General features: G+C 35.7%; 1 long non-coding RNA gene and 1 pseudogene across 1 annotated transcript in view; both read left to right on the plus strand.

Annotated features, from left to right (window-relative positions):
- Window positions 1–12,149, plus strand: part of LOC143679154 (uncharacterized) — a 68,332-nt gene that overhangs the window by 33,153 nt on the left and 23,030 nt on the right. The window lies entirely within an intron of this gene.
- LOC143679153 (olfactory receptor 5AP2-like) lies at window positions 10,533–11,478 on the plus strand (annotated as a pseudogene).

Genomic DNA, 12,149 nt, shown 5'->3' on the forward strand with positions numbered 1-12,149 from the left:
GCTGTGTGAAGGGGAATAACTGAAAGCGATTACAAAGAGGCATGAGAAAATTTGGTGGGGTGGTGAATAAGCTCACTACTTTGAGGTGATGATTTCATGGATGTTTTCATATGTCAAAACTTATCAGATCGTGTAGTTTAAATATATGCAATTTATTGCATGTTCATTATACCTAAGAAAAGCTGCTAAATAATAAAAATAACAAATTACTGGCCCCTTCCAGTTCAGCTCATTCTCACTTCATGCGAATGCATATATCATTTCACAGGTAAGGTTGTGGAGGAAAAAAAGGCATCAGACTAAGAGGACTTACATTGTCATGCAATAAATTAGTTGCAGAATCAGGCACTGAACCTGGGACTACTAGTTTCCCACACTGTGCTCTGTGGATTTCTTTCCCCCACCCACTGTCTTGCAAAAGAATGTGAAAATGACACATCAGGGAGGAAATAGGAAAAAAAATTGTCTTGCAGTTGTCTGCTTTCTATTTTCATATTTTAGAGGGAAAGAAAATAATCCTATCATTAAACTTAGGACAGTTCACCCAAACTTATCATTTAATAGATGAGCAAACAAACCCACATATCAATATTGAAAATGTAGGGAGCAGTGAGAGAAGTGTGAGATGCCTGGTACAAACACAGCCCCAGGAGCCAGGACCCTACTTCACAACTGAACTGGGTATATGCTGGCCAAGTCACTTCACTCACCTGGAAAACAGGATTATAAAATAATTCTCTTCTCCCTTACTGATTCCAGGTGCTGGTTAAGTGAGGTAGTGCATGATAAGGTTCTTTGTCAATCATGAAATATCCTTCTCTCTACTCTCTTATTGTGAACAGACTAATCAAGGCTGTAAGGCTTATCTTTGGTGATTTCCAGCATGTTACTTACCTTCTGGAGTCTCAGTTTCTTACATTTTAAATAGAGTTAATAATTTTACTTTAATAAATTTATGCAAAAATTATTTAGAATATGCACAAATTAGTTAGAATATATATATATATATGAAGTGCTGAATTCAGTGACTGCATGTGCTAAGCGCTTAGTGCTCCTGGCCATTGCATGTCAGTGTAGATGTTCTGATGCAGTAGATGGTGTGTGCTGTCATATCTTCTAACTAAAAGAGGTGTCATGATTTTGCCACGGAAGTATCATGGTCATCTACAACTTGTAGGAAAGATGTGGTTTGATTTCTACAACTCTCTTGTTACATAATAATACGAGTAGAGAAGAGACTATAATATTCAAAACCAGGGCTTGACAAAAGAAAATGTTCACAATTTCCTGCTTAATATCATGCAGCAAAAATTCAGCTCATCTATCTGACTATTGAAAAGATGATAGAAGCAAATAAGAAAATTTCAATGAACTCAAATATTTAATAGAAGGCCAACAAAGGTATTGTCCTGCAGAAATAAACACAGGTCCAATGCATTCCAGATTTCTATGATCAACTGCTTTTGCATGGTTATAGGAAATAATACAAGGGTAAGAGTTTGCAGCTCTAGGCTCCAGTAGTTTGTATCACTAACACATTGTGGTGATGGTGATTTGGTGCGCTGCATGTAGCTGCCTCAACTGTGACATGTATGGGATGGAAAATACAGATTCCCTGGCTCTATAGAAACCACAAATATTTGCATTCTCTGAATCCAAACTTATTCTAGCATTCCTAAAAGCCAAACCCATGTCTTAGGTATCCTTTTGAAATGTAAAAATGGCATGGACATGGCACCAAGAAGAAATCACACTCAAAGAAGTATGGGTGTTGTGATTTGCCTTCTCCAAAGGTCACATCTTTTTCTCTTTTTCTCTCAAATACTGACTTTTGATGTGCCCTCTTTTATACCTGTTGGTGAGAGGTTGAATTTCTCCTCCTCTCTAGATTGGGTATCCTGAATAAATATCCTAAGAAAAATCGAAAGATGGCAAAATGCTATTGTAGTTGTCTCTGAGATACTCGCTCATCCAACCCTTACTCCTGTGTGGAAGGTATTTACATCTCAGAGTCGCATTCAATCCCCAAAATAAATATGATGAAATGCTTTTCTGCTTTCACAGGAGACTCAAAGCTTTGATTATCTGCCATCCCCTGAAGAATTGTACTCTTTTCTTTTGATCTTAATGATAAAAGAAGAAAGCACAAGGAAAATATTTTCAAATACTTCAGTTGAGATGACCAACTCACTCATAAATTACAGAACAATCATATTCGACCTTGTCTGAGCACATAATTTGGCAGTCAGGGTAAGGCAATTGGCATCTCTTGAGACCTTTTATTCCCTAGTGATTCTGTGGGGCACCTTCACATAAGTGATTCAATTGAATCTTCTAAGTATAATTATATCACCTCTGGTTTCCGATGAAATGAGTTAGTTTCTGATTTACAGATAAAGAGAGTGAGAAAGAATTAATTATCTTTCCCATGTCCACACAGGTTAATTTTATACTTCTAAAAATTACAAAGTTCTCTCTTTTTGTGTGTATTTTTTCTTATTTTTTTAATGCATGGTTTGCTCAATTGCAGTCACACCTTACACAGGTCAAAGAAAGTAATTTATAATAAAATAATATGCATTTTAATAACTAATTGATTAGGCAGGACTGCTTGCACAGGTATGCAAAATCTCCACAAACGTGACTGTTAAAAATGCAAACTGATAACAGATGTGTTATCTGTATAACCAATCTTAAACATTTTCATTCATGATATCAGTTACAAAATGCTGAACAGTTCTTGCCAAAACTGAACCAATTTTTTCCCTTCAGTTATCGAGGAGCTGCATATGTGGCAAGTTCATTATACAAAAAAATCCATGAAAAATGCACTATGCTTATATGTAAACTGTGTTTACATATAAAATGAAGGTAGAGTCAAAGCTCAGATAATCCTTTCAAGTCTATATATAACCAGAAGAACACTTGACAGTCCTGTGGGGTATGGGTAATTCTTTGTGGTTAGAGATTGCATTGCAATTTGCAGGGTTTTTGAACCCTTGTTACAGTTCTCTACTAAATCTTATAGTATACCCTCATCATTTTGACACCCATAAATTTCCATGTCACCACAGGGAAACACTACTCAGTGAGACCTTCTCTTTAAACTCTAGTTTTTTTGATATTGAATAATTTTGCTCAACTTGTTAGACAGTGTTCTCAACAAATGGGCATTATATAATTCACTATTTAGCCACTTCACCTTTCCACTACTAATGCCTCTGATTCAATATTTTCCTAGCAACCAATACCCCCAAAGATACCACCCCTGGCTGCTGAATTAGCCAGTATTTTCTATCCTACCCATTTTAGTACATCAACCATTAATCACTATTGTAGCTTATGTGTTTTCATACATATTTAATGCAAAAGTACATTTTTAAGGAACTTTTTTAGTTATTTATGAGATGCAGAAGCACAAATGGTTAGCAAATCATATCCTGGAATCAGGAAAAACTGTATAGACTGAGTTCTGATCTGTACTAGTTATATGAACATGTTGGTTATTTCTTATCTGTGATGGAAATTCTTATAAAATTTTTTAAAAAAAATATATGTTTAGGAGTGTACTTGGCAAGTTGTACATGCTCAATTAATATTAGTTGCTATAATTATTCATCCCTAGTCTTCCCTATTTATGACCAGGTAGAGGATTAGCTAGACAGGTTTTCTTCATCATTCAAAATGTCACCTCATTCTTTTTACAGACCATTTTTTAAGTTCTTCTAGACTGTCATGTCTTTGTTAGCTAGCATTGCCTCAACTGGTTGCTCAATAAATCCTTGTTGCTTGCTTATTTGGCTTTAGAGAAACATAATACTCCAAGAAGGGTCCATTACAACTTAACCTTCAATCTCTCATTATTCCAAGTTCAGTAGGCTGAATACCAGTGAATTATCAGAATTATCCATGGAGATCACATTGCATTCCTAGTTCTTCTGGTCATGATCCTAGTGGCAGGGTGAATAACTTCACATGTCTGGTACCTCTTTGAGTGAAACTCAATCTAGGGTTGGAAATGGGTTCTCTGCTTATCCCAGAGACTGGGGTATCCTGCATCATAGCCTGAGACTAATTTATCATATTCACATTCCAATTCCACATTTATGGTCCAGTGGTCTTATTCTCCCACCTTTTTATTACATAGGTTCTATTCTGTGCCCCTCCCAATGACCTCTTAGTACCATGTGATCTTTTTTCCAACCTCAATACACACTCTCGTTATGCAAATCTCAATCTGATTTAATTTATCACTGTCTATTCCCACATAACAACTAATTCACACTCAGATGAGAAAGGATGATTGATTGATTAAATAAATCTTCATTGTGTGTCAATTATGATTCGGAATTAGTGCTGATAGGAACCTACTGTATTTTCTTTATGGTTTACTGAAAATAAACAGACAAATAAAATACAAAAGGGAAGACTTAGCCAACATAATGTGTAATAATTCAATTTTCTTAATTGCTGGAGATGAATCAACCTGCCTTTTAAATCTTTATATCCCCCAACATCCAGCTCAAGTTGCATCAATTACATGATATAGAAAAACAAACTAGAGTATCACCTCAAAGTGATATACATAATTTAAAGGATCTTTAGATATTTACACCTCTGAATTTCAGGCCCTGTGTCTCTTGCATGGAAGATCACATGGTCAATGTGGCACCTGGTAAGTCAGAATATAGCTATACATATTGCTAGCTATTTCTTATTCTGGAGAGTAAGAAAGAATGTGGTAGTGGATTAAATTCTTGTTTATGATCATGTATATAGTCCAGGTATTGAGCTCAATAATTCATGTTCATTGTTTTATCTCCTGAGTCACCTTGAGGTAGGCATTAGAATTGCTAATTAGATATGCAAAAGTGAAGACACAGGGAGATATAGTGAAATAACCAAAGTACACAATCAGTGGGCCATAGAGCCAGAGCTCCAGTCAAGACTATCCTGGTTTCTCCATCTTCCCATGACTCCTCTACTGACACCCATCACCATAATTCATGTTGCTACCTGGAGAGACAGTAAAAGGATGTTCAATGGTACTAATTGGGACTGAAATTTCATTCTCCACTGGTCACAGGTGTCCCAAAGGTGAAGGAGAGAAGTATGAAAAAATATGAAAAATAGATTGTAGTGCAGCAAACTACTCTACCTTTAAATGTATTTTACTTTGCTCAGGAGGGAGAAATGAGTCACCTACAATGAGGTGACATGAGAGCTGCTTCCTCAGAGGCCAGAGAACATGCTATACATCTTACTTGTAATAAGTCAGGAATCTGTCCTCCAGAACCCAGCATAGAAACTCTACAATTAGAAGTTTTTGTGGGCATTATTACAGTTGCACTGCAGCAATCTATTCTATATTTGAAATGTATTTTATTCTGATGTAAGAAATTGGGTTATTTCCCTTCAAAGAAGACTAAAAAAAAGAAGATCTGTCTCCTGCATGCAGGCACACAGAGTAACTTTCATGTGAAGGGGAAGTTGTAAAGGGTTAGGTTTTTCTATCTATATAATGAACAACCTCCTCTAAGGTACAGCCTAACAATGTCAACCACTTAACTTGGAAGAATTACAGTTGTGTGTTCTCTAAAACAAGGATTTTTTTTCCCACTTTTGCATTTTTTGGTGAATTTAAGCATTGAACAGGAACAAGCAAAAGGAAAAAAGAGAAGTCAATCAGTTACAAGAGGTAAGTAGATGATATTAAAGGTCTTGTCCATAAAACTTTCAGACACGGAGAAAAATATTGCACACCTATTAATTCCTAGGACCACCCAATTTAAACAACATCCCACGGGCACTTGGTGGCTAAAAATATATGCTAAATAAATGCTCAGTCTATTTTTATTCTTAGACGTTTGTGAAATACTAAGAGAAATGTAAGTAGTAGTACATAACATGATTTTTAAGACATTTTGAAATACTTTAGAAAGATCTCAAGAATATCTGCTACTACTTTCCAAAACACAGAAAATGAAAATTCAGATAAGGAATCTTTCAGTTAGAGAGTTGACTACAAAATCAAAGTGGAAGAAGATACATTACATACGGGGAGATTAACATGTGTAATAATAACACTAGATATTAAACAAATGTTTTATCATTAATATCAGAAATATATCAATGTAAGTTCTAGAAACGACAATTATGAACAATTGCTATTGCTTTTTCACTTCAGGAGATATGTGGTTGCATTTTCTGTAATTATATATATTCTAGAGTATTCATAGAACTCTGATCATTATGACATTAAGTTATTATTATCACTCACCCCAGGTCTTGATAGCCTGCAATCTACTTCTTGTCTCTATGGATTTAGTTATTCTAGGTATTTTTTTGGCAAATGAAATACCTAGAATTTTTGTGCCTCACATTTCCTATCTGCCATAAAAGGGATAATAACACTGCTTATTCCAGAGGATATAAATAAAATAATGTAAGCCAAATTCTTAACACAGTGCCTGTGGGACATAGGAAATGTTCAGCCCATTTTGGTACATTTCATTTGTTACTTAGCACTAACTTCTTTTTGTGTTTAGCATGTGCCTTGACACATTCTATTTTTTTCACTATTTCTGATAGAATAATAATTTCTGGGAATTTTTCTGGTTGGGGGTGAGATAAAAGCTTCTATGAATTCTTTTTCATTCTTTCCGATAATAATGTTCTTCGAAATTTGAGGAACAAAGTGAAGAAGAGGAGGTAAGCTGCATAGCTGTGTGAATGAAATATAGGAACAATGATTTAGTTTCCCAAGCTGCTCCAACAAATACCATGAAATGGGTTAGATAAAATAAAGGGAATTTATTAGCTTCCAGTTTTAATACTGGGAAAGTGTCCAAATCAAGACATAATCAAAGTGATTTTTTCTGCTTGAAGACTGGCTGCCTGTTAGTCTTGGATCCTCTGCCACATGGCCAGGCACATATTGTCATCTCCTGGTCTCCTTTTCTCTTCCAAGCTCCATTGACCTTCAGCTTCTTATTTCCTGTGGCTTTATTGCTCTCTGTCTTAGTATCATTCTCTTATAAAGGACTCCATTAATAGTATTAAGACACATCGTGACTGAAGTGAGACACACCTTATCTGAAGTTGCCTCATCCAAAGACCCTACTTACAATAGATCCACATTCACAGGCATGGATTAAATATAATGACAATGTTTTTTCTGGGGGTACATAAAGGTCCAGAATAGCAAATGAGTTGCTACAAGGAGGCCTGTATTTTGGAATGTAAAATGGTGCAGACAATGTGGAAAGCAGTATGGCAGTTCTTTGTACACTTAAATATAGAATTGTCATATGTTCCATAAATTCTAATTCTAGATATATACCTAAAGACCTTGAAAGCAGTCACTCAAACATGTACATCAATGTACATCAGAAGGAATGACATTTTGATGCTGTTATGGCATGGATGAACATTGAAAACATAACACTGAGTCTAATAGCCAAGGCACATGAAGACAAACACTGTAATATTTCATCTATATGAAATATCTAAAAAAGACAAATTTATCATAGAGACACAAAGTAGATTTGAGGTTTCCAGGGGATGAGAGGAAGAGGAAAGGATGAGTTGTTACTTTGTGGGTGTTTTGGTTTGTTAAACCTGCTGGAATACAATATACCAGAAATGGACTGTTTTTTTTAAAGGTGTTTAATTAGGTTACAAATTTACAGTTCCAAGGCCACGAAAATGTCCAAATTACTGCATCAATAGGAGTATGCCTTTTATGAAAAAAAGTTGATGGCTTCCAGGGTTCCTCTGTCACATGGGGAGGTGTCTGCTGGTCCTTTGCTCCTGGATTCTATTGCCTTTAGGTTCCATTTGTCCTGGGCTAATGCATAGGTCTTATTATTATTATTATTAATTTTACATTTAAATTTTCAAAATTTACAAGCACCTTACACTCACTGGACTGGTTCATATCTCTAGAGACATCTCTCTGAGATTTCTATGTCCTGTGTATTATTCTTTTAGTGTCTCCAGGTTGTTTCTCTCTCTCTCCATAACTTGGTTTCAACTCTCTGCTCTCTATATCGATCTCTCTGTGTTTTCTGTCTTTTTCCTCTTAATTGAAGACTAAGTAAAAGGATTAAGAATCACCTTGAATTGGGTGGATCACATCTCCATGGAAACAACCTACTCAAATGTTCTACCCCCAGAATAATGGATTGAAAGAAGATAGTCTTTTCTAGGGTACATAACAGATATGAACCAGTCCAGTGAGTGTAAGGTGCTTGTAAATTTTGAAAATTTAAATGTAAAATTAATAATAATAATAATAAGACCTATGCATTAGCCCAGGATTTCCCACTGATCAGCTCATAAATCTACATATTTCACTAGTCTCATATAACTTAAGATAATACCTGCTCATCATCCTCACTGATTTGTGGTATTGCTCATGTAAGATAATGGGTGTAATGACTCTTTGAAAGTTTTACAGTACTCTCTGAACATGCTAGGTTTTGTTGTGGATGAGTCTATCAAGCCCCTGTCTCAGTGGAAACTAAGTGGCACACAACATGTGTAGACATTTCTGTGGAGAATGGAATCAGTTACTGCCCACCTTTCTCCCCAGCTGTGTCTGTTATACCCTTTATCTCCAATACTAGCAAAGGTATCAACTTTGGTCCCCTGTTTCAATTTCAGGCAGTACAAAATGACTTCCTGCTGTGAGTAATGAAGATTTTTAAACATCTTTTCTTAACTACTAAGTTATAATTTGATGGTTGGTCTACTACAGTTTTAACTACTGTTCAATAGCCTGAGTTCAAGGAAGAGGTGAGGGACTGGAGTGGAAGTGGAGAGGAATTCCACTAGAGCTGATGCCCACACTTTCACTTGAAGATCTAAACTCTTCATCTATTCTGAGATTGTTTTCCTTCCTTTACCAGGGTTCATTACTCTGTATTAGGGAAGAAACTTATTTCCATTTGAATTTACCTGGAATTAAATTATTCCCCAATTCAGTATGATGCCTACAAAGTTTCAAGTGCTTCTCTTGTGTTTCTTGTTTATTTTGTGATCTTAGAAACCTTGGTGCTAGGAGTTTTCACTACCTTAACAAATTCCATCGCTTTTTTCCAGGGTGTTTACTCACTCTTAGCATCAGGTTCTCTAAATGTTGAATTATTGAAAGTTCTCATGGTTTTAGTAGCATGTTTTTTCCTACAGATACTGATTCTGGGAAGGTGAGATGGTTTGGAATCATAATAGCTGCATAGTTCCATTTTTAAAAAAATTTTTTTAACTCCTAAGAGATTCAGCTATTTCCCTTGACATTTTTGATTAATGTTTCTAACCTTTAATTTTTTAATGAATTATGTTAGTACTACAAAGGACTATTCAGCAGACTGAATTCTTTCCATCATCTTTCTCTAGCACTGACATCTAAAAGTCTGTTAATATTGCACTTGATTTATTTTTTATATGCAGTAGTGACATATCTGAAGTCCTTGTTATTATTCAATAAATGAATAATGCCAGAGGGAATGCCAGTTTGTGATTAATAGATTCTCAAGCACTTGCTCAAGGAAATTAGTTAGTACTTACTTTTCGCAATATGCTCTTCTGTTAGAATATGTATGAGTGTTGTTCTAGTTTTATAGCTGATAGAATGCAATATATTGCAAACAGAATGGCTTTTTAAAAAGGGGAATTTAATAAATTGCTAGTTTAAATTTCTCAGGCTGTGAAAATATCTCAACTAAAGCAAGGTTATAAAAATGTCCAATCTAAGGCAATCTAAATATCAACATGTTTGGTATTTGCAAAAGTGGTAGCACCCCCTTTCTCAGGTAACAAAATCTGTTCTAGTTTGCTAGCTGCCAGAATTCAATAAAACAGAAATGGAATGGCTTTTTTTAAAAAGAGAATTTAATAAGTTGCTAGTTTACAGTTCTAAGGCTGCAAAAAAAGTCCCAATTAAAGGAAGGCTATAAAAATGTCCAAGCTAAGGCATTAGGGAATATACCTTGGTTCAAGAAGTCTGATGAATATCAGGATTCCTCTCTCAACTGGAAAGGCACATGGCAAACATGGTGACATCTGATATCTTTCTCTTCAGGCCTCTTGCTTCATGAAGCTCTTCCAGGGGCATATTCCTTCTTCATCTCCAAGTGTCTCTGGTTGCATGGGCTCTGACTCTCATCATTCTCAAAAAAGGGAATCTCTCTAAAATACTTCCTCTTTTAAAGGATTCCAGTAAAGTAATCAAAACAACCTGGAATGGTTGGAGTCACATCTTCCTCTATTCAAAAGTTAATACCCACAACTGGGTGAGACTCATCTCCATGGAGATAATCTAATCAAAAGATTTCAACCTACATTGTTGTGTAGGGATTCAAGAAATGGTTGCTCCCACAAGATTGATTAAGATTAAAACAGAGATTTTCTAGGGTACATGAATCTTTTCAAACCAGCATAAGTATATATTGTAAAATTTTGTTTATAGCACTTTTAAGCATTCATTTGACCAAAGTCCATCTTTTATCTTTTCTTTTACCCCAGCTCAAATGAACAGATATATGAAAGAGACTCAAAGCAGGAATCAAGCAGAAGCAATAGAACTTATCCTCTTAGGACTCTCAGAGAACCCAGATCTACAAGCTGTCGTGTTTAGATTGTTTCTGTCAGCCTACATGGCAATGATGGTGGGTAATTTGGGAATGATCACTTTGATTAAGATTGATCCCTGTATCCACACCCCCATGTGCTACTTTCTCAGTAGCCTCTCCTTTGTGGATGCCTCTTACTCCTCTTCTGTCATTCCTAAGATGCTAGTGAACCTCGTAGCTGAGAATAAGGCTATTTCTTTCAATGGATTTGCTGCCCAGTTCTACTTTTTTGACTCCTTTCTGGAGACTGAGTGCTTCCTGTTGGCCATGATGACATATGATCACTTTGCAACCATTTAGAACACCCTGCTCTACCCCACTTTCATGACTGAGAGAATTTTCAACTTACTAGTGGCCACCTCATTGCTAGAAGGCTTTGGAAATGAAGTCTGATGATTTTCAGGTTGCCCTTTTATAACTGTAATAGGATCAACCATTTCTACTGTGACCACTTCTACCTCTGCTCAAACTTTTTTGCTGTGATGATCACATCAATGACATTGCCATTATGGCTTTCTCCAGTTTTAATGTCATCAGCTGTGTTATGAAAGTCCTCACATTTTACCTATGCATCCTCATTGACATCTTGAAGATGCCTTCATTAGAGTGAAGGTAAAATACCTTCTCCACTTGTGCCTTCCACCTTATGACTGTCACCAGATTATTTGGGACAATTTTCTTCATGCACTTGTGCCCTACCTCTAGCTACTCAATGGAACAGGATAAGGTTGTCTCTGTCTTTTACATGGTGGTCATCCCTTTGCTAAATCTTCTCATCTGAAATTTGAAAAATAAAGATGTGAAAGAAACCCTACAGAAAATTTTACAGAAACACATACTCTAAAGCTTATTCTGTCATGTATAAGAAATCACAATTTGCTATTAATTTTGTACTCTAATTAAGTCTTTTACTTCTGTTAAGATAAAGGATTTAACATTTATTCTGTTGATTAGTCTCCTACCATCTTAAATATATATATAAATATAAATATTTATATTTATATTAAATATAAAAATATAAATATGCATATTTAAGATGCTAGGAGGCTAATCCACAGAATATATACATATATATAGGGCTATCTGATGAATGAATATAGGTTGGGCTGGGTCCAATAAAATATCAAAACTTTTGGAATTGGCAGAGTTGTATTTAAGTTGCAACTTCAACTTTTAGCTCTATTGGTCTTGGCATCATTATATGTAATTTAGTGGCTTTGGTTGGGCTCCATGCAAACAGACCCTGAGGCAGATATTTATATGCAGGAAGTTTATTGAAGAGTGCATAGAGAAACAGTACTTATAAAGGGGTGAGGGAAGCAGGATTGGACAGGAGAAGTTAAATTATGACTAAGTTGTACAGAGGATTCAGGTAATCTCATGTGGAGCTCTGAAGCTTGAGACAGTCCTTCAGAGATTCTCAAATTGTGATTAAAGTGTGTTTTTGTACTCCCCCAGTTTTGTATGTGGGATATCCTCTTAGAGGGGGTATAATCTTGGGCAATACAATTCCTC

Source organism: Tamandua tetradactyla, chromosome 4 (genome assembly GCF_023851605.1).
Source record: "Tamandua tetradactyla isolate mTamTet1 chromosome 4, mTamTet1.pri, whole genome shotgun sequence".
NCBI lineage: Eukaryota > Metazoa > Chordata > Mammalia > Pilosa > Myrmecophagidae > Tamandua > Tamandua tetradactyla.